Source organism: Rhinolophus sinicus, chromosome X, assembly GCF_036562045.2.
Source record: "Rhinolophus sinicus isolate RSC01 chromosome X, ASM3656204v1, whole genome shotgun sequence".
NCBI classification, from domain to species: Eukaryota; Metazoa; Chordata; class Mammalia; order Chiroptera; family Rhinolophidae; genus Rhinolophus; species Rhinolophus sinicus.
Genome location: NC_133768.1, coordinates 84,272,471 through 84,300,399, shown reverse-complemented (window position 1 = coordinate 84,300,399; position 27,929 = coordinate 84,272,471).

Genomic DNA, 27,929 nt, shown 5'->3' with positions numbered 1-27,929 from the left:
CCATATATTCGATCCCCCTTACCCTCACCTCCACCCCCACCCCCCTTACCCTCTGGCAACCACTAAACTATTGTCCGTGTCTATGAGTTTCTGTTTCTCATTTGTTTGTCTTGTTCTTTTGTTGTTTTTGGTTTATATACCACATATCAGTGAAATCACATGGTTCTCTGCTTTTCTGTCTGACTTGTTTCGCTCAGCATTACTCTCTCAAGATCCATCCATGTTGTCACAAATGTTCCTATATCATCTTTTCTCACTGCGAATAGTATTCCATTGTGTATATGTACCACAACTTCTTTATCCATTCATCTATCGAAGGACATTTTGGTTGTTTCCATGTCTTGGCCACGTAAACAAAGCTGCAATGAACATTGGAGCACACGTGTCTTTATCTCTAAATGTTTTCAGATTTTTGGGTAGATACCCAGGAGAGGATTGCTGGGTCATATGGCAATTCTATTCGTAATTCTTTGAGGAACCTCCACACTGCCTTCCATAACGGCTGCACCAGTCTGCATTCCACCAACAGTGTATGAGGTTCCTTTTCTCCACAACCTCTCCAACATTTGTTACTATTTGTCTTGTTGATGATAGCCATTCTGACTGGGGTGAGGTGATATCTCATTGTGGTTTTGATTTGCATTTCTCTGATGATTAGTGATGTTGAGCATTTTTCATATGTCTATTTGCCATTTGTATGTCCTCTTTGGAGAAATGTCTCTTCAAGTCCTCTGCCCATTTTCAATTGGGTTGTTTGTTTTTTGTTGTTGAGTTGCATGAGTTCCTTGTATATTCTGGATACTAGCCCCTTATCGGAGGCACTGTTTGCAAAAATCTTCTCCCATTCAGTTGGTGGCCTCTTTATTTTGTCAATGGTTTCTTTTGCTGTGCAGAAGCTTTTAAGTTTCATATAGTCCCATTCGTTTATTTTAGCTTTTACTTCCATTGCCTTTGGAGTCAAGTTCATAAAATGCTCTTTGAACCCAAGGTCCATAAGTTTAGTACCTATGTTTTCTTCTATGCAGTTTATTGTGTCAGGTCTTATGCTTAAGTCTTTGATCCATTTTGAATTAACTTTGGTACATGGTGACAAACAGCAGTCCAGTTTCATTCTTTTGCACGTGGCTAATCAATTCTCCCAGCACCATTTATTGAAGAGGCTGTCTTTGCTCCATTGTATGTTTTTAGATTCTTTGTCAGAAATTATCTGTCCATATTTATGGTGTTTTATTTCTGGGTTCTCAATTCTATTCCATTGGTCTATGTGTCGGTTTTTCTGCCAATACCATGCTGTTTTGATTATTGTAGCCCTGTAGTACAAGCCAAAGTCAGGAAGTGTGATACCTCCATTATAGTTCTTTTTCTTAAGATTGCTTTGGCTATTCAGGGTCTTTTGTGGTTCCAAACAAATCTGATGATTTTTGTTCTATTTCTTTAAAATATGCCATTGGGATTTTGATGGGGATTGCATTGAATCTGTATATTGCTTTGGGTAATATGGCCATTTTAACTATGTTGATTCTTCCAATCCATGAGCACGGAATGTCTTTCCATTTCTTTGTGTCTTCTTCAATTTCTTTCAAAAATGTCTTATAGTTTTCAGCATATAGGTCTTTCACATCCTTGGTTAAGTTTATTCCTAGGTATTTTATTCTTTTTGCTGCAATTGCAAAAGGAATTGTTTTTATTTCTTTTCTGAGATTTCATTGTTAGTATATAGGAAGGCAATGGACTTTTGTGCGTTGATTTTGTAGCCAGCAACTTTACTGTATTAGTTGATTGTTTCTAATAGCTTTTTGGTGGAGTCTTTAGGGTTTTCTATATATAGCATCATGTCATCTGCAAGAGTGATAATTTAACTTCTTCATTCCCAATTTGGATGCCTTTTATTTCTTTCTCTTGCCTGATTGCTCTGGCAAGGACTTTAACACTATGTTGAAAAGCAGAGGTGATAGGGGACATCCCTGTCGTGTTCCTGAGCGTAGAGCAAAGGGCTTCAGTTTTCTCCATTAATTATGAGATTAGCAGAGGGCTTGTCATATATGGCCTTTATTATGTTAAGGTATTTTCCTTCTATACCCATTTTATTAAGTGTTTTAATCATAAATGGATGTTGTATCTTGTCAAATGCTTTTTCTGCATCAATTGATATAATCATATGATTTTTGTCCTTTATTTTGTTTATGTGATGTATCACATTGATGGATTCTTGGATGTTGAACCATCCTTGTGCCCGAGGATGAACCCCACTTGGTCGTGATGAATAATCTTTTTAATGCATTGTTGTATTCGATTTGCTAGAATTTTATTTAGGATTTTTGCATCGGTATTCATTAGAGATATTGGTCTGTAGTTTTCTTTTTTGTGCTGTCCTTACCAGGTTTTGGTATCAGGGTAATGTTGGCCTCATAAAATGAGTTAGGGAGTACTGTCTCTTCTTCAATTTTTGGAAGAGTTTGTGCAGAATTGGTATTAGATCCTCTTTGAAGGTTTGGTAGAATTCACTAGTGAAGCCATCTGGTCCCGGACTTTTGCTTTTGGGAAGGTTTTGGATGACTGATTCAATTTAGTTACTGGTGATCGGTCTGTTTAGATTTTCCAGTTCTTCATGGTTCAGCCTTGGAAGGCTATATGTTTCTAAGAACTTGTCCATTTCTTCTAGGTTGTTGAATTTGGTGGCATATAGTCCTTCATAGTATTCTTGGATGATCCTTTGTATTTCTGTGGTGTCCGTGATAACTTCCCTTTTACGTTTCTGATTTTGTTAATCAGTGTCTTCTCTCTTTTTATCTTAGTGAGTCTAGCCAAGGGTTTGTCAATTTTGTTAATCTATTCAAAGAACCAGCTCTTTGCCACATTAATTTTTTCTATTTTCTTTTTGTTCTCTCTTTCATTTCGTTCTGCTCTGATTTTTGTTCTTTCCTTTCTTCTGCTGACCATGGGTTTCATTTGTTCTTCTTTTTCTAGTTCTTTAAGGTGGAACATGAGGTTATTTATTTGGGAGTTTTCTTGTTTCTTGAGATAGGCCTGTAATGAGATAAATTTCCCTCTTAAAACTGCTTTCGCTGCATCCCAAAAATTTTGGTAGGATGTATTTTCATTGTCATTTGTTTCTATGTACCTTTTGATCTCTCCTCTAATTTCTTCTTTGACCCAGTCCTTCTTTAAAAGTATGTTGTTTAATCTCCATGTATTTGTGTTTTTCCCAGCTTTCTTTTTATAGTTGATATCCAATTTCAAAGCCTTGTGATCAGAGAATATGCATGGTATGATTTCAATCTTCTTAAATTTGTTGAGACTGATTTTATGTCCCAATATATGGTCTATCCTTGAGAATGTTCCATGTACACTAGAAAAGAATGTATAGTCTGATGTTTTAGGATGAAGTGCTCTATAAATGTCAATTATGTCCATTTCATCTAATGTGTCATTTAGGGCTACTATTTCGTTATTTATTTTCTGTTTGGATGATCTATCCATAGCTGTCAATGATGTATTTAAGTCCCTAGTATAATTGTGTTTTGGTCAATTTCTCCCTTTAGTTCTGTTAGTAGTTGCTTGGTGTATTTCGGTGCTCCCTGATTGGGGGCATAAATATTGATGACTGTTATGTCTTCTTGTTGTACAGTCCCCTTCACCATTATGAAATGTCCATCTTTGTCTCTTGTTATCTTTTCACCTTGAAGTCTGTTTCATCTGATATCATTATGGCTACACCTGATTTTCTCTGGGTACCATTTGCTTGGAGTGTCAATTTCCACCCTTTCACTTTGAGTCTATGCTTGTCCTTGTAGCTGAGATGTGTCTCTTGGAGACAGCATATGGTTGGGTTTAGTTTTTTGATCCAATCTGCTACTCTGTGCCTTTTTATTGGTGAGTTCAGTCCATTTACATTTAGGGTGATTATTGATATGTGAGGATTTCCTGTCATTCTATCTTTAGTTTTCTGTGAGGCTGTGTCTCCATTGTTTCTTTGACTTTTTGTTGTCTATTATTTCTGTGTGGTGGTATTCTATGATGTTTCCCTCTGTTTCTTCTTTTATTTCAGTATATATTTCAATTCTGGATTTATTTTGAGTGGTTACCCTTAAGTTTATGTAAAAGAAAGTTTGATATTTAGAGTATTCCATTTTCTTCAACGCTTACTTTCTCCATTCCCATATTCCGTTCAGGCCTTTACTCTCCCCTTTTTGAGTTTTGGTTGCCACAAATTGTCCCTGTTGATGGTGGTCGAATAGCCTCCTTTAGTATTTCTTGTAGTGCAGGTCGTGTATTAGAAAATTCCCTCAGCTTCTGTATGTCTGGAAAGGTCTTTATTCCTCCTTCATATCTAAAGGATATCTTTGCTGGATATATTATTCTTGGCTCATGATTTCTCTCTTTCAATAGTTTGAATATTTGGTTCCACTCCCTCCTGGCTTGTAGAGTTTCTGCTGAAAAATCTGATGATAATCTAATGGGCTTTCCTTTGTAAGTTACCGTCTTCTTTTCCCTGGCTGCCTTGAGGATTCTTTCTTTGTCGTTGATTTTAGACAGCTTCAATACAATGTGCCTTGGAGAAGGCCTGTTGGGATTGAGGTAACTAGGTGTTCTATTTGCTTCTTGGATTCGAGGGTCCAGTTCTGTCCACAAATTTGGGAAGTTCTCATCGACAATTTGTTTGAATATATTCTCTGTTCCTTCTCTCTTTCTTCTCCTTCTGGTATGCCCATTATTCTTATATTGCTCTTTCTGATGGAGTCAGAAAGTTCTTGTAAGTTCTTTCATTTCTTTTAAGTCTCAAGTCTCTTTCTTCTTCTATCTGTGTCATTTCCAGGTTTCTATCTTCGATGTCACTGATTCTTTCCTCCATCTGGTCAACTCTACTACCTAAGCTGGTTATTTCATTCTTAATTTCTTCTATTGAGTTCTTAATCTCCAGAAATTCTATTTGGTTCTTTTTAAGATTTCAATCTCTTTAGTAAAATGCTCATGCTGTTCTTTGATTGAGTTTCTGAGTTCATTTAACTGCCTATCTGTGTTTTCTTGTATCTCGTTGAGTTTTTCAGAACTGCAATCTTGAATTCTCTGTCATTTAAGTCACATATTTCTGTATCTTTAAGTGCCTTCTCTGGAGATTTTTCACTTTCTTTCTGAGCTATCTTGTTGCCTTGGTTATTCATGGCGATTACTGGTTTACTATTTCTCTTCCTAGACATCTACAGGAGTGACTTCTGCAACAGGTTGATAGGAAGCGGTCTTTCTTTTGTTTGCCAGTACTTGTTGGTAGAATGTTTTATTATTTCTCCAACTGCAACTTATTTTCTTCTCCCACACGGTAGTGCTATGTTTTCTCTGCACTATTCAACTTCTCACACAATGGGGATTCCCTGGGAGACAGGCTTCTCCTCTGTTAATAGTTCGTCTAGGTCACAGGCGCAGTGTCCCGGTGGGTATCGGAGAGCTTTTGATGTTCCAAACCTCTTCCAGCTCCTGATTCAGAGCCCCTATGTTTCAGCAGTTCTGTTTACTCCTGCAGGGATCCGCCCAGATAGGTGGGGTCAGGGGCGGGGTGAGTTGTGAGAGGTGGCCCAGAGCAATGGCGGCGACCACCACCACAGCGGTCCTGCTTCCACAGCTCTCTCCCCTTTGCTGGAACTAGTTGGGCTGTGAATTTGTGTCGGCGGTCCACAGTTCTCAAAACAGCAAATTTTCTGTTGTTTTGATCTGACACTGCTACTGTTTCGCTTCTAGCGCTGGGCAGGTGGGGGCTGGGCGAGCTCTGGGAGGGAGGGAGGCGGCTAGTCTCAGTGCCTAAGGCTCCGTTCTCTGCTCGGCAGTGCGGGCTTAAACCACCGTTTTCAGCCTTTTTCCCTCAGTCTTTTCTCCGAGGTCTCTGCCGTGGCGTTGGGTTCAGCCGTGTTATATGCTGTCCCCTCAGCCCTGTGGAGCCCTGGCGGAGCCCTAGCAGTCCGAGTTCTTCCCTCTCCGCAGCTGGTAGTTCCGGGAAGCAGCGAGCTCGGCGCACTGAGCTGGGTCTGCGTCCTGCGCCCAGCGGCTCCGTCTCCAGCGCTTCTCCCTTTCCTCCTCCTCCCTCCACTCATGAATCTCCCACCTGTAGGTGATTTCAGTCGGTAGTGGGCCTCTTCGTCTTGCCTGTCTGCTGTGCAGGAGTCCTTTGTGGAGTTTTGTTGTTCGATTCTTTGTAAATTCAGGGGAGCTTTACAGAGGCTCACCTCACTCCGCCATTTTTCGGAAATCTCCTTTTCATTAAGAATGAAATAACCAGCTTAGGTAGTAGAGTTGACCAGATGGAGGAAAGAATCAGTGACATCGAAGATAGAAACCTGGAAATGACACAGATAGAAGAAGAAAGAGACTTGAGACTTAAAAGAAATGAAAGAACTTACAAGAACTTTCTGACTCCATCAGAAAGAGCAATATAAGAATAATGGGCATACCAGAAGGAGAAGAAAGAGAGAAGGAAACAGAGAATATATTCAAACAAATTGTCGATGAGAACTTCCCAAATTTGTGGACAGAACTGGACCCTCGAATCCAAGAAGCAAATAGAACACCTAGTTACCTCAATCCCAACAGGCCTTCTCCAAGGCACATTGTATTGAAGCTGTCTAAAATCAACGACAAAGAAAGAATCCTCAAGGCAGCCAGGGAAAAGAAGACGGTAACTTACAAAGGAAAGCCCATTAGATTATCATCAGATTTTTCAGCAGAAACTCTACAAGCCAGGAGGGAGGGGAACCAAATATTCAAACTATTGAAAGAGAGAAATCATGAGCCAAGAATAATATATCCAGCAAAGATATCCTTTAGATATGAAGGAGGAATAAAGACCTTTCCAGACATACAGAAGCTGAGGGAATTTTCTAATACACGACCTGCACTACAAGAAATACTAAAGGAGGCTATTCGACCACCATCAACAGGGACAATTTGTGGCAACCAAAACTCAAAAAGGGGAAGAGTAAAGGCCTGAACCGGAATATGGGAATGGAGAGAGTAAGCGTTGAAGAAAATGGAATACTCTAAATATCAAACTTTTTTACATAAACTTAAGGGTAACCACTCAAAATAAATCCAGAACTGAAATATATACTGAAATAAAAGAAGAAACAGAGGGAAACACCATAGAATACCACCACACAGAAATAATAGACAACAACAAAAAGGCAAAGAAACAATGGAGACACAGCCTTACCAGAAAACTAAAGATAGAATGACAGGAAATCCTCACATATCAATAATCACCCTAAATGTAAATGGACTGAACTCACCAATAAAAGGCACAGAGTAGCAGATTGGATCAAAAACTAAACCCAACCATATGCTGTCTCCAAGAGACACATCTCAGCTACAAGGACAAGCATAGACTCAAAGTGAAAGGGTGGAAATTGACACTCCAAGCAAATGGTACCCAGAGAAAATCAGGTGTAGCCATAATGATATCAGATGAAACAGACTTCAAGGTGAAAAGATAACAAGAGACAAAGATGGACATTTCATAATGGTGAAGGGACTGTACAACAAGAAGACATAACAGTCATCAATATTTATGCCCCAATCAGGGAGCACCAAATACACCAAGCAACTACTAACAGAACTAAAGGGAGAAATTGACCAAAACACAATTATACTAGGGGACTTAAATACATCATTGACAGCTATGGATAGATCATCCAAACAGAAAATAAATAACGAAATAGTAGCCCTAAATGACACATTAGATGAAATGGACATAATTGACATTTATAGAGCACTTCATCCTAAAACATCAGACTATACATTCTTTTCTAGTGTACATGGAACATTCTCAAGGATAGACCATATATTGGGACATAAAATCAGTCTCAACAAATTTAAGAAGATTGAAATCATACCATGCATATTCTCTGATCACAAGGCTTTGAAATTGATATCAACTGTAAAAAGAAAGGGAAAAACACAAATACATGGAGATTAAACAACATACTTTTAAAGAAGGACTGGGTCAAAGAAGAAATTAGAGGAGAGATCAAAAGATACAAAGAAACAAATGACAATGAAAATACATCCTACCAAAATTTTTGGGATGCAGCGAAAGCAGTTTTAAGAGGGAAATTTATCTCATTACAGGCCTATCTCAAGAAACAAGAAAACTCCCAAATAAATAACCTCATGTTACATCTTAAAGAACTAGAAAAAGAACAAGTAAAACCCAAGGTCAGCTGAAGAAAGGAAATAATAATAATTAGAGCAGATTTAAATGTAATAGAGAACAAAAAGATAATAGAAAAAATTAATGTGACAAAGAGCTGGTTCTTTCAAAAGATTAACAAAATTGACAAACCCTTGGCTAGACTTACTAAGATAAAAAGAGAGAAGACACTGATTAACAAAATCAGAAACGTAAAAGGGGAAGTTATCACGGACACCACAGAAATACAAAGGATCATCCAAGAATACTATGAAGGACTATATGCCACCAAATTCAACAACCTAGAAGAAATGGACAAGTTCTTAGAAACATATAGCCTTCCAAGGCTGAACCATGAAGAACTGGAAAATCTAAACAGACCGATCACCAGTAACGAAATTGAATCAGTCATCCAAAACCTTCCCAAAAGCAAAAGTCCGGGACCAGATGGCTTCACTAGTGAATTCTACCAAACCTTCAAAGAGGATCTAATACCAATCCTGCACAAACTCTTCCAAAAAATTGAAGAAGAGACAGTACTCCCTAACTCATTTTATGAGGCCAACATTACCCTGATACCAAAACCTGGTAAGGACAGCACAAAAAAGAAAACTACAGACCAATATCTCTAATGACTACCGATGCAAAAATCCTAAATAAAATTCTAGCAAATCGAATACAACAATGCATTAAAAAGATTATTCATCACGACCAAGTGGGGTTCATCCTCGGGCACAAGGATGGTTCAACATACGAATCCATCAATGTGATACATCACATAAACAAAATAAAGGACAAAAATCATATGATTATATCAATTGATGCAGAAAAGCATTTGACAAGATACAACATCCATTTATGATTAAAACACTTAATAAAATGGGTATAGAAGGAAAATACCTTAACATAATAAAGGCCATATATGACAAGCCCTCTGCTAATCTCATAATTAATGGAGAAAACTGAAGCCCTTTGCTCTACGTGCTCAGGAACACGACAGGGATGTCCCCTATCACCTCTGCTTTTCAACATAGTGTTAAAGTCCTTGCCAGAGCAATCAGGCAAGAGAAAGAAATAAAAGGCATCCAAATTGGGAATGAAGAAGTTAAATTATCACTCTTGCAGATGACATGATGCTATATATAGAAAACCCTAAAGACTCCACCAAAAAGCTATTAGAAACAATCAACTAATACAGTAAAGTTGTTGGCTACAAAATCAACGCACAAAAGTCCATTGCCTTCCTATATACTAACAATGAAATCTCAGAAAAAGAAATACAAAAACAATTCCTTTTGCAATTGCAGCAAAAGAATAAAATACCTAGGAATAAACTTAACCAAGGATGTGAAAGACCTATATGCTGAAAACTATAAGACATTTTTGAAAGAAATTGAAGAAGACACAAAGAAATGGAAAGACATTCCGTGCTCATGGATTGGAAGAATCAACATAGTTAAAATGGCCATATTACCCAAAGCAATATACAGATTCAATGCAATCCCCATCAAAATCCCAATGGCATATTTTAAAGAAATAGAACAAAAATCATCAGATTTGTTTGGAACCACAAAAGACCCTGAATAGCCAAAGCAATCTTAAGAAAAAGAACAATAATGGAGGTATCACACTTCCTGACTTTGGCTTGTACTACAGGGCTACAATAATCAAAACAGCATGGTATTGGCAGAAAACAGACACATAGACCAATGGAATAGAATTGAGAACCCAGAAATAAAACCACATAAATATGGACAGATAATTTTGACAAAGAAGCTAAAAACATACAATGGAGCAAAGACAGCCTCTTCAATAAATGGTGCTGGGAGAATTGGATAGCCACGCAAAAGAATGAAACTGGACTGCTATTTGTCACCATGTACCAAAGTTAATTCAAAATGGATCAAAGACTTAAGCATAAGACCTGACACAATAAACTGCATAGAAGAAAACATAGGTACTAAACTTATGGACCTTGGGTTCAAAGAGCATTTTATGAACTTGACTCCAAAGGCAATGGAAGTAAAAGCTAAAATAAACGAATGGGACTATATGAAACTTAAAAGCTTCTGCACAGCAAAAGAAACCATTGACAAAATAAAGAGGCCACCAACTGAATGGGAGAAGATTTTTGCAAACAGTGCCTCCGATAAGGGGCTAGTATCCAGAATATACAAGGAACTCATCCAACCCAACAACAAAAAAAAAAAACCCCAATTGAAAATGGGCAGAGGACTTGAAGTACATTTCTCCAAAGAGGACATACAAATGGCAAATAGACATATGAAAAAATGCTCAGCATCACTAATCATCAGAGAAATGCAAATCAAAACCACAATGAGATATCACCTCACCCCAGTCAGAATGGCTATCATCAACAAGACAAATAGTAACAAATGTTGGAGAGGTTGTGGAGAAAAAGGAACCCTCATACACTGTTGGTGGGAATGCAGACTGGTGCAGCCGTTATGGAAGGCGGTGTGGAGGTTCCTCAAAAAATTACGAATAGAATTGCCATATGACCCAGCAATTCCTCTCCTGGGTATCTACCCAAAAAATCTGAAAACATTTAGAGATAAAGACACGTGTGCTCCAATGTTCATTGCAGCTTTGTTTACAGTGGCCAAGACATGGAAACAACCAAAATGTCCTTCGATAGATGAATGGATAAAGAAGTTGTGGTATATATACACAATGGAATACTATTCCAGTAAGAAAAGATGATATAGGAACATTTGTGACAACATGGATGGATCTTGAGAGAGTAATGCTGAGCAAACAAGTCAGACAGAAAAGCAGAGACCCATTTGATTTCACTGATATGTGGTATAAAAACCAAAAACAACAAAAGAAAAAGACAAAAAAAAGAAAAAAAAAACCTCAAAGACACAGACAATAGTTTGGTGGTTACCAGGGGGTAGGGGGGGGGGGGGGGGGGGAGATGAGGGTAAGGGGATCAAATATATGGTGATGGAAGGAGAACTGACTCTGGGTGGTGAACACACAATGGGATTTATAGATGATGTAATACAGAATTGTACACCTGAAATCTATGTAATTTTACTAACAATTGTCACCCCAAAATGTAAAAAGAATATTGTTTGAATATATAAAGACTAGAAACCAAACAGATTGTTTATTCTGTTTAAGGGATTATGCATTTCAATGACTCAAAAAATCACTAAGGAAATAAAGAGATGATAGATCCATAAAAATTTTGATAAATTCACAACTGTAGAGTCTGTATCAGTAGAATATCATAAAAACAAAAAAATATTAGAAAGATACATTGATAAGAAAGAATTACTATTGAAAACTAGATAAAATCAATTTTGAGATGTACTTGGACATCAATAAAGAATATAGATTCCATTTATAATAATTAAAATATACATTTATATGATATTGTGTATATATTGAATTTTGAATACAGACTGTATCTCATTTAGAAAGAAAACTGTCTTTAGATGAACACTACAATAAAATGAATGAACATTTACTTCTGCAGATTAAGAGGTACCAAAGATACATCAGCAATTTAAAATAGGACAAAGTCATATTTTTGTTTAATAATGCATAAATACAAACATGTTGTATTTGTATGATTTTGTATATATATATGGTTAATATATGTATGGTCACAGAACAATGACATAAAAATAGTCAAGGTATCTATATATTTATCAGAGAGGATTTTTCTGAATATCATCTTCTGTTCATGTTCTTCTTCCCAAGACATGAAAGAGATCAGTAAACTGTAAAACCAAAATTTTCAGTTAGAGGAAAAGCTATTAATTTTCCATATTAAATTTTTATTGGATGTTGCTTAGTAACATGTAGATCATTATATCTGCAATGCACAGAACTAAAATAGAAAAGTTCAAGAGAGTAGAGAAAATCTTTTTATGTGATTCACAATGTTATAACTGGAAACTAAAATTGTACTAGGAAAGAAGTTCTACAATGAGTCCACTTACATGAACTTGTCTTGAACTGGAAACATGTGAACATCTTCTTTATGAGAAAAATAGTAAAGAAAATGTTTGAAAGAAATACCAATCAAAATATATTATAAAATAAATTTTTTTTGATTAGACACGTTATTCCTAGATATGAATATACAAATAAAAATGTCTGATCTAAAAGTTATATTTACTCATATGTGTTATTGAGGATAGAAACTTAGAAATCATCCACTTTTATCTAAAACATATTCTGTGGAAAAAATAGACCAGAATTATTTTAATTATTCAAATCAGAAATGGAAATATTTACCTTCTGAACCAATTTCCAGAATTTTACATAAATGGAAAAATAATATATTCTTCTTTAAATATAGAAACATTTACAACCAAATAGCAGTGTATTGATAAAAGAAGCATTACATTTGTTCAGTAATAGGCTGAATTATTTACAAATTGTAACATGGCTGGGAAGGATGAGGCTTTAAATCTTCAAAGAAATCAACCAACATTATAGTAAACTATAGTCTTTAAAACAACATGCATTTAAAACATATGAAAACACTCCATAAAAATTTCAATATTAAAATGTAATCATCATGAAAATAGGTAAAAGACAGAATCCTAAGACAGATGTTTTTTAAATAAATGAAAAAGGAATGATTCACATTTGACTATACAAAATGATAAATTTATATTCATAAACTGAAGGCATGATTAGGAAATTTTATGTTAACCTTAACATTAGACAGACAGGGTCAACCTCTTCTTTGATAAAAGTATTCCAAAAAACTAAATCTCTCAAAAGACTATTTGACATTCAAAAGCATGATCCCGACACAGTCAAAAGGTGGAATAAATGTGTACAAATATATCCAATGGAATCCTTGGTCTAAAATGAAGAATATTAAATACACATCTTAATTTTTTTTTCACCTTACTAAAAAATATGCACATGTAAATGAAAGACAGAGAAAGACAAAAATACAATAGACACAATGACTATACATATTTTGGAACCTCAACTGACAAAATATAATAAAATGTTCATAATAAACCACAATTTGAATAGTCTACTGAAGATTTGTATTTCAGAAAATACAAGGTAGTTTGAAATATCAAAATTTTAGCAATGTACATAAATATACTGATGTGAAATATTCTTTTCAAAATTAAACCTAAGATGTAGGATAAAGGTCTATAAGATTTCTTGTAAAGGTGAAGATCAGTTTTCCAATACAAAAGAATTTAAATGAAAATTGCTTATATTATAACAACTAAAATATTTACTATGTAAGATATTTGAAGATAATCTGTAGTTTATTAAGTCAAAATACCACGTTTAGATTACATAGAATTGTATAATGTTTATATAACATAATTGTACATATATTAAAAATATATTTCACTTCTGGGTACAATATTTCATCATTTAAAGTTTTATATACACTCTAAAAGCATTGCAATACCAAAAGATTGTAACATTTAAAAATAAATTTCAATTTTATTTTCTTTTTTTTATTTTTATTAAATTTATTGGGGTGACAATTGTTAGTAAAATTACATACATTTCAGGTGTACAATTCTGTATTACATCATCCATAAATCCCATTGTGTGTTCATCACCCAGAGTCAGTTCTTCCATCACCATATATTCGATCTCCCTTACCCTCATCTCCCACCCCAATTACCCAATAGCCTCTGGTAACCACTAAACTATTGTCTGTGTCTATGAGTATTTGCTTCTCATTTGTTTGTCTTGTTCTTTTGTTGTTTTTGGTTTATATACCACATATCAGTGAAATCACATGGTTCTCTGCTTTTTCTGTCTGACTTATTTCGCTTAGCATCATACTCTCAAGATCCATCCATGTTGTCACAAATGTTCCTATTTCATCTTTTCTTACCACCAAATAGTATTCCATTGTGTATATATACCACAACTTCTTCATCTATTCATCTATTGAAGGACATTTTGGTTGTTTCCATGTCTTGGCCACCGTAAACAAAGCTGCAATGAACATTGGAGCACACGTGTCTTTATGTATAAATGTTTTCAGATTTTTTGGGTAGATACCCAGGAGAGGGATTGCTGGGTCACATGGAAATTCTATTCGTAATTTTTGAGGAACCTCCACACTGCCTTCCATAACGGCTGCACCAGTCTGCATTCCCACCAACAGTGTATGAGGGTTCCTTTTTCTCCACAGCCTCTCCAACATTTGTTACTATTTGTCTTGTTGATGATAGCCATTCTGACTGGGGTGAGGTGATATCTCATTCTGGTTTTGATTTGCATTTCTCTGATGATTAGTGATGTTGAGCATTTTTTCATAGGTCTATTTGCCATTTGTATGTCCTCTTTGGAGAAATGTCTCTTCAGGTCCTCTGCCCATTTTTCAATTGGGTTGTTTGTTTTCTTGTTGAGTTGCGTGAGTTCCTTGTATATTCTGGATATTAGCCCCTTATCGGAGGCACTGTTTGCAAAAATCTTCTCCCATTCAGTTGGTGGCCTCTTTATTTTGTCGATGGTTTCTTTTGCTGTGCAGAAGCTTTTAAGTTTCATATAGTCCCATTTGTTTATTTTAGCTTTTACTTCCATTGCCTTTGGAGTCAAATTCATAAAATGCTCTTTGAACCCAAGGTCCATAAGTTTAGTACCTATGTTTTCTTCTATGCAGTTTATTGTGTCAGGTCTTATGCTTAAGTCTTTGATCCATTTTGAATTAATTTTGGTACATGGTGACAGATAGCAGTCCAGTTTCATTCTTTTGCATGTGGATATCCAAATCTCCCAGCACCATTTATTGAAGAGGCTGTCTTTCCTCCATTGTATGTTTTTAGCTTCTTTGTCATAAATTATCTGTCCATATTTATGTGGTTTTATTTCTGGGTTCTCAATTCTATTCCATTGGTCTATGTGTCTGTTTTTCTGCCAATACCATGCTCTTTTTATTATTGTAGCCCTGTAGTACAAGCTAAAGTCAGGAAGTGTGATACCTCTTTTATTGTTCTTTTTCTTAAGAAATGCTTTGGCCATTTGAGGTCTTTTGTGGTTCCAAACAAATCTGATGATTTTTGTTCTATTTCTTTAAAAATGCCATTGGGATTTTGATGGGGATTGCATTAAATCTGTATATTGCTTTGGGTAATATGGCCATTTTAACTATGTTGATTCTTCCAATCCATGAGCATGGAATGTCTTTCCATTTCTTTGTGTCTTCTTCAATTTCTTTCAAAATGTCTTATAGTTTTCAGCATATAGGTCTTTCACATCCTTGGTTAAGTTTATTCCTAGGTATTTTATTCTCTTTTATGCAATTGCAAAGGAATTGTTTTTGTATTTCTTTTTCTGAGATTTCATTGTTAGTATATAAGAATGCAATGGACTTTTGTACGTTGATTTTGTAGCCAGCAAATTTACTGAATTTGTTGATTGTTTCTAATAGCTTTTTGGTGGAGTCTTTGCGTTTTCTATATATAGCATCATGTCATCTGCAAAGAGTGATAATTTAACTTCTTCAATCCCAAATTGGATGCCTTTTATTTATTTATCTTGCCTGATTGCTATGACGAGGACTTCCGACACTATGTTGAAAAGCAGAGGTGATAGGGGACAGCCCTCTGGCGTTGCTGAACGTAGAGCAAAGGGCTTCAGTTTTTCACCATTAATTATGAGATTAGCTGAGGGTTTGTCATATATAACCTTTTATTATGTTAAGGTATTTTCCTTCTGTACCTATTTTGTTAAGTGTTTTCATCATAAATGGATGTTGTATCTTGTCAAATGCTTTTTCTGCATCAATTGATGTAATCATATGATTTTTGTCCTTTATTTTGTTTATGTGATGTATCACATTGATGGTTTTGCGGATGTTGAACCATCCTTGCCCGGGATGAACCCCACTTGGTCGTGATGAATAATCTTTTTAATGCATTGTTGTATTCGATTTGCTAGAATTTTATTTAGGATTTTTGCATCGGTATTCATCAGAGATATTGGTCTGTAGTTTTCTTTTTTGTGCTGTCCTTACCAGGTTTTGGTATGAGGGTAATGTTGGCCTCATTGAGTTAGGGAGTACTGTCTCTTCTTCAATTTTTTGGAAGAGTTTGAGCAGGATTGGTAATAGATCCTCTTTGAAGGTTTGGTAGAATTCACTAGAAAGCCATCTTGTCCTGGACTTTTGCTTTTGTGAAGGTTTTGGTTGACTGATTCAATTTCGTTACTGGTGATCGGTCTGTTTAGATTTTCCAGTTCTTCATGGTTCAGCCTTGAAGGCTATATGTTTCTAAGAACTTGTCCATTTCTTCTAGGTTATTTAATTTGGTGGCATATAGTCCTTCATAGTATTCTTGGATGATCCTTTGTATTTCTGTGGTGTCCGTGATAATTTCCCCTTTTTCGTTTCTGATTTTGTTAATTAGTGTCTTCTCTCTTTTTATCTTAGTGAGTCTGGCCAAGGGTTTGTCAATTTTGTTAATCTTTTCAAAGAACCAGCTCTTTGTCACATTAATTTTTTTCCTTCGTCTTTTTGTTCTCTATTTCATTTAGTTCTGCTCTGATTTTTGTTATTTCCTTTCTTCTGCTGACCTTGGGTTTTACTTGTTCTTCTTTTTCTAGTTCTTTAAGGTGTAACATGAGGTTATTTATTTGGGATTGTTCTTGTTTCTTGAGATAGGCCTGTAATGAGATAAATTTCCTTCTTAAATGCTTTCGCTGCATCTCCCAAATTTCGGTAGGATGTATTTTCATTGTCATTTGTTTCTATGTATCACTTGATCTCTCCTCTAATTTCTTCTTTGACCCAGTCGTTCTTTAAAAGTATGTTGTTTAATCTCCATGTATTTGTGTTTTATCCTGCTTTCATTTTGCAGTTGATATCCAATTTCAAAGCCTTGTGATCAGAGAATATGCTTGGTATGATTTCAATCTTCTTAAATTTGTTGAGACTGATTTTATGTCCCAATATATGGTCTGTCCTTAAGAATGTTCCATGTACACTAGAAAAGAATGTATAGTCTGATGTTTTAGGATGAAGTGCTCCATAAATGTCAATTATGTCCATTTCATCTAATGTGTCATTTAGGGCTGCTATTTCGTTATTTATTTTCTGTTTGGATGATCTATCCATAGCTGTCAACGATGTATTTATGTCCCCTAGTAAAACTGTGTTTTGGTCAATTTCTGCCTTTAGTTCTGTTAGTAGGTGCTTGGTGTATTTCGGGGCTCCCTGATTGGGGGCATAAATATTGATGACTGTTATGTCTTCTTGTTGTACAGTCCCCTTCACCATTATGAAATGTCCATCTTTGTCTCTTGTTATCTTTTTCACCTTGAAGTCTGTTTCATCTGATATCATTATGGCTACACCTGATTTTCTCTCTGTACCATTTGCTTGGAGTGTCAATTTCCACCCTTTCACTTTGAGTCTATGCTTGCCTGAAGCTGAGATGTGTCTCTTGGAGACAGCATATGGTTGGGTTTAGTTTTTTGATCCAATCTGCCTCTCCGTGCGTTTTTATTGGTGAGTTCAGTCCATTTACATTTAGGGTTACTATTGATATGTGAGGATTTCCTGTCATTCTGTCTTTAGTTTTCTGGTTACGCTGTGACTCCATTGCTTGTTTGCCTTTTTGTTGTTTATTATTTCTGTGTGGTGGTATTCTATGATGTTTCCCTCTGTTTCTTCTTTTATTACAGTATATATTTCAGTTCTGGATTTTTTTTGAGTGGTTACCCTTAAGTTTATGTAAAAGAAAGTTTGATATTTAGAGTAGTCCATGTTCTTCAGCACACTTAATTTCCCCATTCCCATATTCCGGTTGTTAATCTCCAGAAATTCAATTTGATTCTTTTTTAAGATTTCAATGTCTTTCGTAAAATGCTTATGCTGTTCTTTGATTGTGATTCTGAGTTCATTTAACTGCCTGTGTTTTCTTGCATGTCGTTGAATTTTTTCAGAACTGCAATCTTGAATTCTCTGTCGTTTGAGTCATATATTTCTGTGTCTTTGAGTGCCTTTTCTGGAGACTTTTCACTTTCTTTCTGAGCTATCTTGTTGCCTTGGTTATTCATGGCAATTACTGATTTACTATTTCTCTTCCTAAGCATCTACATGTGTGGCTTCTGCAATAGGTTAATAGGAAGAAGTCTTTCTTTTGTGTTCCAGTACTTGTTGGTAGAATGTTTTATTTTTTTCCGACTGCAGCCTATTTTCCTCTCCCACACGGTAGTGTTATGTTTTCTCTGCACTATTCCAGCTTCTCACACAATGGGGGAATTCCCTGGGAGACGGGCTTCTCCTCTGTTAATTGTTCGTCTAGGTCACAGGGCGCAGTGTCCCGGTGGGTATGTGGATAACTTTTGATGTTCCAAAGCTCTTCCAGCCCCAGATACAGAGCCCCTATATTTCAGTTTTGTTTACTCCTGCAGGGACCCGCCCAGATAGGTGGGGTCAGGGGCGGGGTGAGTTGTGAGAGGTTGTCCAGAGTAATGGCGGCGACCACCACCACAGCTGGTCCTGCTTCCACAGCTCCCTCCCCTTTGCCGGAATTAGTTGAGCTGCGAATATGTGTCTGTGGTCCACAGTTCTCAGAAGAGCAAATATTTTATTCTTTTGATCTGACACTGCTACTCTTCTGTTTCTAGCACTGGGCAGATGGGGGTGGGGCGAGCTCTCGGAGTGTCGGGAGGGGGTGGCTATTCTCCGTGCCTAAGTCTCCGTTCTTTGCTTCGCAGTGAGGGCTTAAACCACTGTTTTCAGGCTTTCTCCCTCAGTCTTTTCTCCAAGGTCTCTGCCATGAGCGTTGTGTTCAGCCGTGTTATGTGCTGCCCCTCTGCCCTGTGGGTCACAAGTGGAGCCCTAGCAGTCCAAGTGCTTCCCTCTCCCGCAGCTGAGGTAGTTTCGGGATGCAGCGAGCTCGGAGCACTGAGCTAGGTCTGTGTCCTGTGCCTGCCCGGCTCCGTCTCTGCACTTCTCCCTTTCCTCCTCCCCCGATCGCGCTATCCGCCCACCTGTAGGTGACTTTGGTAGTCGGCCTCTTCATCTTGCCTTCTGCCATTCAGGGCATCCTTTGTGGAGTTAGTGTTGTTCAATTTGTGGTAAATTCCAGGGGAGCTTTACAGAGGCTCAGCTGACACTGCCATTTTTCCCTGGTCCCATTATTTTTTATTATTATAGTAAAGTTTTTTAGGATCACAAAACCATATCTAATACACTTAAGGCCATATATGTTTCAAAAATTTTCAGGATTTACACTTAGTACATTGATACACACTATATATTATTTAGCACCCTCAATGGGACCTGTGACAGAACCCCCTAATCAAACACATTAATATTTCTGGACCAAAATCAATGAATATATGCACTACATTATAATAATGAAAATTATAAAAAGCTTTACATCAGTTTACATTTTGCTGAATCATTATTAAATTATTCAGTTTTAAGTCAGGCTTAATGGTCAAATGATAGGGAAAAAAACCCACTTTTCTCTCTCAAAGCTTTTTGGGTTCTAAATTACTTACAAGGCATCATGGAACTGTATATGCCCAGAGTAGTGAGATTCAAACAATATAGAAGAGTAAAAATGGGAAAAAAAGAACTGTCTCTCTCTCTTAAACCCTAGTCTCAGTTTCAGAATAATAACTGCTTTTAATCATGTCTGTTAGGGCTTTTCTTGCTGATTATCACCAAAACACAAAATGTGTGCTTATACATCTCTTTTTAAATTTATAAACTTGAAAAATAATATAGTAGCTTCCTGCCAATATATAATTAGTTCATTCTACAACCCCACTTCCTCCCTACTGACCTCCTGCCACTACTACACCCTAAAACCCTGCTAGTCCCATTTTATTTTTAGATATAACTGTGTATACTAAAATTTATTTTCTTAACCTTTCTATTTTATACCAGACATCAATTTTTTAAAAGGAAATAACCACAAGTATAATAGAGACATAAAATAATGTCTTATAAGAAACACAGAGTCCAAAGAAGAGGTGACTCAGGAAAAAGACGGAAATTATCAAATATTTTAAGAATTCTCATGAAGATGAGAGAACAATATTCTGTGATCCTTATGAGATTAGAATTAGAACTAATAGATAGTATCTATAGAACAGATTTTGGATCAGTGTAAGCCAAAATTTAGAAGGATATGCAAGGGCCATCCAAAGAAGATATAGACAACTTCAATGGTAGTGAGATCCTTCTTTCTAAAGGCATTTAAGCACAAGCTCGGTAACCTCTTGACAGGGAATTTACAGAGGAATTCAAACATCTATTGGTCAATGTGGACTAAATGAAATTTAATACATTTTCCCATTTTGTAAGTTTATAACATTTTGTTTAGTCTCTATGGTCTCTTACAGTTTAAAAATATCTATAATCTTATAACATTGGTTTCAATAGCATTATGACTGAAACTAATTAACCAGTTTTCCAATAAGTAAATGATCTGCCATATATTGAATCAGAGTCTTAAACTCATAATTCTATACTTTTCTTCCAGGAAATTCCACAAGACTCTTTCTGGTGTGATTTTTGCTCCAGAACAGACTAGTTATTTATGGATACCAAAGGAACTAAGAAATGTTTGTATTTGGTTATTACTCTTATAAACCCTGGTCAGGAGACTAGAAAGGAGAGAAAGGAGAAAGAGGAAAGAAAGCGAGAATCAATAGGGGAGAGGTTGATTATGTCTGAGGGCTAGAGTCGTGGATATAAGGGAACAGGAAGGTAGATTAAGACTTTAAAACAGTGAAAAAAAATCCTCATTTATCCAAGGTTTGCCTATTGGAAAAAAATAGTTCCAAATTTAATCCCCAGTCCTCCAACTTATTATTTTTCATTCTCGGTGAGAAGACAGCCACTCACAGAAGAAATTCTGCTACAGGTTAAGTGTGGAAGGAATCTCCCTTATATACTTAACCTTGAAAACTTCAGAGATGAATGGAGATATCTCAGGGACATTTGTTAGTAAATGAAAGTTAAAAATTGGAGAAAGATCTTATAATTTGTTGTCTATCCATCCTCATTAATGAATTATTTTCTTCCTAATTTCCTTTGTTTTTCTTTTCATTAAACAACTGTACATAAAATCTAAGTAGCCTTAAGTCTCGATGAACCAGCCAAGAGTGTTTGCCCTAGTATGCTTTATTTTGCAGACATGTCTATTGTAATGTTTAAGAGAAAAATATTCTTTTTTTAAAATTAAAGTTTATTGGGGTGACAATTGTTAGTAAAGTTACTCAGATTTCAGGTGTACAATTCTGTAATACATTATCTATAGCTTATATTGTGTGTTCACCACCCAGAGTCAGTTCACTTTCCATTACCATATATTAGATCCCGTATAAACTCTTCTAGAGCCCCCTCCCCCCCTTACCTTCTGGTAACCCTTAAACTATTGTCTATGTCTATGAGCTTTTGTTCCTTCATTTGATTGTATTATTCTTTTGTTGTTTTCAGTTTTATATACCAGATATCAATGAAATTATATGATTCTCTACTTGTTCTGTCTGACCTATTTAGCTTAGCATTATAATCTCAAGATCCATTCATGTTGTCACAAATAGTACTATTTCATGTTTTCTTACCACCAAGCAGTATTCCATTTTATATATATATATATATATATATATATATATATATATATATATATATATATATATATCACAACTTCTTTATCCATTCATCTATCGAAGGACATTTTGGTTGTTTCCATGTCTTTGCCACCGTAAATAAAGCAGCAATGAACATTGGAGCACACATGTCTTTATGGATAAATGTTTTCAGATTTTTGGGTAGATCCCAGAAGAGAGATTGCTGGGTCATACGGTAATTCTATTCTTTGCTTTCCTATATAGTAACAATGAAATCTCAGAAAAAGAAATAAAAAACAACAACATTTCCTTTTGCAATTGCAACAAAAAGAATAAAATACCTAGAAAGAAACTTAACCAAAGATGTAAAAAACCTATATGCTCAAAACTATCAGACATTCTTAAAATAAATTGAAGAAGACACAAAGAAGTGGAAAGACATTCCATGTTCATGGTTTTGAAGAATCAACATAGTTAAAATAGCCGTATTACCCAAAGCAATATACAGATTTAATGCAATCCCCATCAAAATCCCAATGGCATTTCTTAAAGAAATAGAACAAAAAAATCATCAGATTTGAACAGAACCACAAAAGGTTCCGAATAGCCAAAGCAATCTTAAGAAAAAACAGCGATGCTGGAGGTATTGCCCTCCCTGACTTTAGCTTGTACTACAGGGCAACAATAATCAAACAGCATGGTACTGGCAGAAAAACAGACACAGACAATGGAATAGAATATAGAACCCAGAAATAAATCCACATAAGTATGGACAGATAATTTTTAACAAAGATGCAAAAAACATACAACAGGGAAAAGACAGCCTCCTCAATAAATGGTGCTAGGAGAATTGGATAGTCATGTGCAAAAGAATAAAATTGACTGCTATCTGTCACCAAGTACCAAAATTAATTCAAAATGGATCACAGACCTAAGCACAAGACCTGAAACAATAAACTGCATAGAAGAAAACATAGGTACTACACTTATGGATCTTGGATTCAAAGAGCATTTTATGAATTTGACCTCAAAGGCAAGGGAAGTAAAACCTAAAATAAATGAGTGGGACTATTTCAAACTTCAAAGCCTGTGCACAGCAAAAGAAACCATCGACCAAACAAAGAGACAAGCAACCGAATGGGAGAAGACTTCTGCAAACAGCACCTCTGATAAGGGACTAATATCCAAAATATACAAGGAACTCACGCAACTCAACAACAACAACAACAAAACAAACAAACAAACAAAAACAACCCAATTGAAAAATGGGCAAAGGACCTGAAGAGACATTTCTCCAAAAAGGACATACAAATGGCCCATAGACATATGAAAAATGCTCAACATCACTACTCATCTGAAAAATGCAAATAAAAACCACAATGAGATATCACCTCACACCGGTTAGAATAGTTATCATCAACAAGACAAATAATAACAAGTGTTGGAGAGGCTGTGGTGAAAAAGGGACCCTCATACACTGTTGTTGGGAACGCAGATTGGTCCAGCCACTATGGAAGGCAGTGTGGAGGTTCCTCAAAAAGTTGAGAAAATATTCTTTGCATATTCCTGCCTCATCTCCTCAGCATTTGATATTCTGGAATCACAGAATGTAATGCCTACCACCGAATTACTGATTCACCCATGTATATGTGTACAGTCATACAAAATCTCCTAAATATGTCATAAACAGAAATGTATGCATATTTTTAAGTACATGAGTGAAAATTGAATATGTACGGTGAAATTTTTAAATAATTATTTGAATAATTCCAATGAAATAGTATATTTTTCGGCAGAATTTCAGAAAATCCAAAGCAATTTTCCTATGTTTGTTTGTATTTTACCCTAAGAAATCAGCATGTTTTATTTAAATGGTGAAACTTAAAATACATCACCCACCACCACAACTGCCTCCCCCCACACATATACATGCACACACACACACACACACACACACACACACACACACACTTCTGCTCATACTCAGAAATATTTCTCTATCTACAGATTTGGTGCCAAGGAGCAGATGTACATTTATTTCTGGAAGCAGAGGGGACTATATATTTGTTGGAGTAGGCCTATAGAGATATATCTAAATTAACCAAGAAAGGGCCTACTCACAAAGGCTGATTAATAAAGGATGATTAATAAAGGATTAATAAAGGGTGAACCTTACTTAATCTAGAAAAACAAAGACTGAGAGAGAAGAGTGGTGGATAGTCATGAATTCATTAAAAAAGATAGGGGGAATGATCTTGATTGCCAAGCTCCACAACATGGAATTAGATCAGAGAAGTACAAACATAAATAAGAAATTTGAGAACACTAGGACCGTCACCAAGGAAAGGAATCTTGTATTACATGACAATGGGAGGGTACATTAGTAGGATTTTCTAGTGTATGAGGTTGTATCATCCTGAGTTTCAAAAACTATTTCAGTTATTCCATGGATAAGAGTCACAATGATGTGTAAGAAACTCACATGATGTATTACTCAAGCTTTCGAAGAACACACCCAACTTTGAAAATGCTCACTCTCAAGATAGTTCTTATATTTTTTGTGTTATTTGTTTGATTTACTGTTATCTTTTTATCAACTAAAATCAAAAGATGACAAAGATATACAACACGTAGTATTAATGAAATATTGACCAGTTATTTATATACTTTCTTCTTGGAATGCCCTGTGTCATATAAGTGTTCCCAAATCCCCTGTACAGGATGTGTTGGGGGAATGACACATCAAGTGGTCTTGTATCAAATAAATGTGATTAATAACAGGAAAAAAATCAATCCATAGTTGAAGGAAACTGGGTGGAAAGTACACAGGACCTGTCTATATTTTTTGCAAATTTCTTTAAATCTATTATTATTTCAAACTTTAGGTACGGTAGGGGACTCTGATAATCACAGAGATATCCATAGAGACTGACATCTATTATAAAATTTTACTTCTAAAAAAACAGGAGTAGTTTTGGAGGCCCGTGAGAGATACACGACATTAGTTGTCCCCATGCATGCAGTAGTCCCTCATCCCCCTTCTGCCATGCCCAGACTCAACGAAGAAATTATTGCACTTTAACGTATAATGATGCCATATCCACAATAGCTGAGATGTATGAGGACAGATTTCTGTGTAAACATCTATCCCCATGTAGAATTAACCTGAAAGTTTTCCCAAAATTCTTTCTGTATCTCAGATGATTCCACCAAGGCCACCTAGAGCCCCTCTCAGAAATAAGTAGAATATCTCCTCCCATAAAAATTGAAGCTGATGACCCAAATTATTATTTTCCCAAGACAGAGTTATGCATGGCTAAATCCATTAAGCTAAACAGTATGTTTCTCCCACACTCCTGGTGGCTTCTTTTTGAATGCCAACTCTTTGCATGCATAATACCACTAATTCCTGCAAACACAGATGCTTTATATGTACATGGGATGAAAAGGCATGTTTGTTAATACACAAGCCCTTAATGTAGGCCTTATATTGGATCAATTCTATAGTGAATGTACCCAGTAGATGTTGAGTATTAATTTTTATCAGTTAATGGAGATAATAACTGCCAGGGAGAGAGGGTGCAGGGGTAGTGAGGTGAGGTTAGAGGAGGCACAAAGCCTTCACTATATTGTCATGGGCCATATTGGGATTCAGATCAGCTAATGACAAAAAGTTCTCCTCAGGCAACAGTGAGTCAACTGACAAGCTGGCAATCACTCCCACAGCCTCTTCAAGTGTGTCTTTAAATAAAATATTCTTTAACCCCCTCCTCTCTTCCTCTCATGTCAATTGTGGCAAGATAAATGTTACATTAGATACCATCACATACTTTCAATTAAAGAGGCTTTGGAGCATATTGCTGTAATTTGAATGCAGGCATTTCAGTTTTTGAAGCTGGGAAAATGATAAAGCTTGCTTCTTTGGTGCCTAATGAACAGCCTGAGTCATTAACCAGTATGCATAGGTCTCCTCCTCTTCATCTTTTTTAAATGTTAAATTAGGATTCAAACTAATGCTTTATTGCAGGGAGCAATTCTTCCACTGACATTGCATTTCCCATTCCTCCTGCTTGAGTCACTAACCAAGGAGAAAGTTTGTCAAGATACAGAGAATATCTATACCATTAGCTTGTCCTGCATCTAGATTTTGGCTATCCATGACATCAAAAGAAGGTTACAAAAAGTCACTAAGAGAACAAAAAGGAAATTGGATTCAGGAAAGGAGCCAAGGGTAGAGAAAATTCAATGACAAAGTTCTTTTAGCACCCAGATGACATCAGGCTTTCAGAGTATATGGCTTGGATGGTCAAGAAGGAATCATAAATTTACACAAATATCTGATGGCTAAAATAGTGCAGGATGGTCTTTCATGGATGCAGCAGGCAAATCCAGAGAGATGTGGTTTTAAGGGATACCCTAGAAAGTCTACTGCCCCCACCTCCTTAATGACTCATCAGACAATACTCTTTTCTCCTGACTGAGAGATTTCAAATGCAGAGAGCTATGGATATAGCAAAACATTGGCTCAAATTCATTCAAAGATGGCCATGAGGCCGCTTTCATTTTTAACTGCAAACCTTTCCTACAAAGAAGGTAATCGAGCTTGCAGGTGGGAGAGAGATAGAGGAATCACTGAGGGATGTCCAAAAGAGACTAAAGGAAAGAAGACACACTTAGCAGTGTTGCCTTAAACAAGTTCAACAGAGATTAGCCATCTATGCAGAATATCTGGCCTTTCTGGGATCCATATTATTGAGGGACTAAGCACCATCCACTTGTAGATATCCACGTTTGGAAAACTTTTCCTTTGCCACTATTCCTATCAAAGTCTCAGAAATTAGCCCAGTGCCATCATGTCATAGTTCAAAATTGGAAGGTACATAAATAGTCTCAATATCTACCTGTGAGCTTCTTACCTTGTTTCCCCTAAAATAAGACCTAGCTGGACAATCAGCTCTAATGCATCTTTTGGAGCAAAAATTAATATAAGACCCGGTCTTATTTTACTATAAGACCATGTCTATAATATAATGTAACATTAGTATAATATAATATAATATAATATAATATAATATAATATAATATAATACAATACAATACTGGGTCTTATATTAATTTTAGCTTCAAAAGACGCGTTAAAACTGATTGTCCAGCTAGGTCTTATTTTCGGGGAAACAGGGTAGAAGCAAAACTCCACTTATTACAATATGCATTGAAGCACAAATTTTCTTCAAGTATCTCACAGCATTTTTGACCTGAGTACATTTAAAGCGCTCAGGTATGCCTAAGGTCAGGCAGTAGGAAACCAAGTATAAGACAGAACCAGCTACATAATTTGCAGGTCTCCAGCACAAAATCAAAATGTGAGACCCTTGTTCAAAAATGATTGAAAATTTCAAGATAGTAACAGTAGAGCATTAAGCCAACAATGAGATTCATCTGAGCATAGAACCCTGTTTGAAAGCACAGGACTCATGTCCATGAAGTGTATTCTTGTACAATGCATGGGTTCTTAAAGGAGATGCCTCTGAATAACTCAATGTAGCAGACATGTATTTTTCCTCAGATCATCTATTTGCAATGATAAGAGCCATGAGAAGGAAAATACACACACACACACACACACACACAAACAAACAAACAAAAAACTATGAAGGATAAAAACACACATGGCATTGTTGTCATTGTTATCATATTTTCAATATTTGTGTTTTTTGTTGTTGTTGTTGTTGTTGTTATTGTTGTGTCAATTTCTTAAATGGGATTTTTTTCTGCAGAGGGTAGAGGGGAGATAAAATATTTTTGACAGGAGTAAGTTTGAACTCAGGTACTTGGCCCACAACCCCTCCTGACAGGAGTGGGTGAAAGCTCCATTATTGCACATGTTGAGGATTAATCACTATGCTGCATTAGCAATCCTAGATTCAACTACAGTTAAACTGTGAAATGGCCTTCCTGTGGTATACTGAATAATTCCTATCATTGTTTCTCAGAAAAAAAAAATGACCTGGATACACTGAGCCTGCTACTAGTGCTTGTGAAATTTTAGTAGAAACGGTAAAGGCTTTGGTTATCTTTCTGAGAGGAAGTTGCCTAGTCTCAAACAGAGTCCCATATGACCTTGAAACATGAAGCAATCTGGTCCTGCCATTAAGACTTGCCATGCTATGTTACAGGGAAA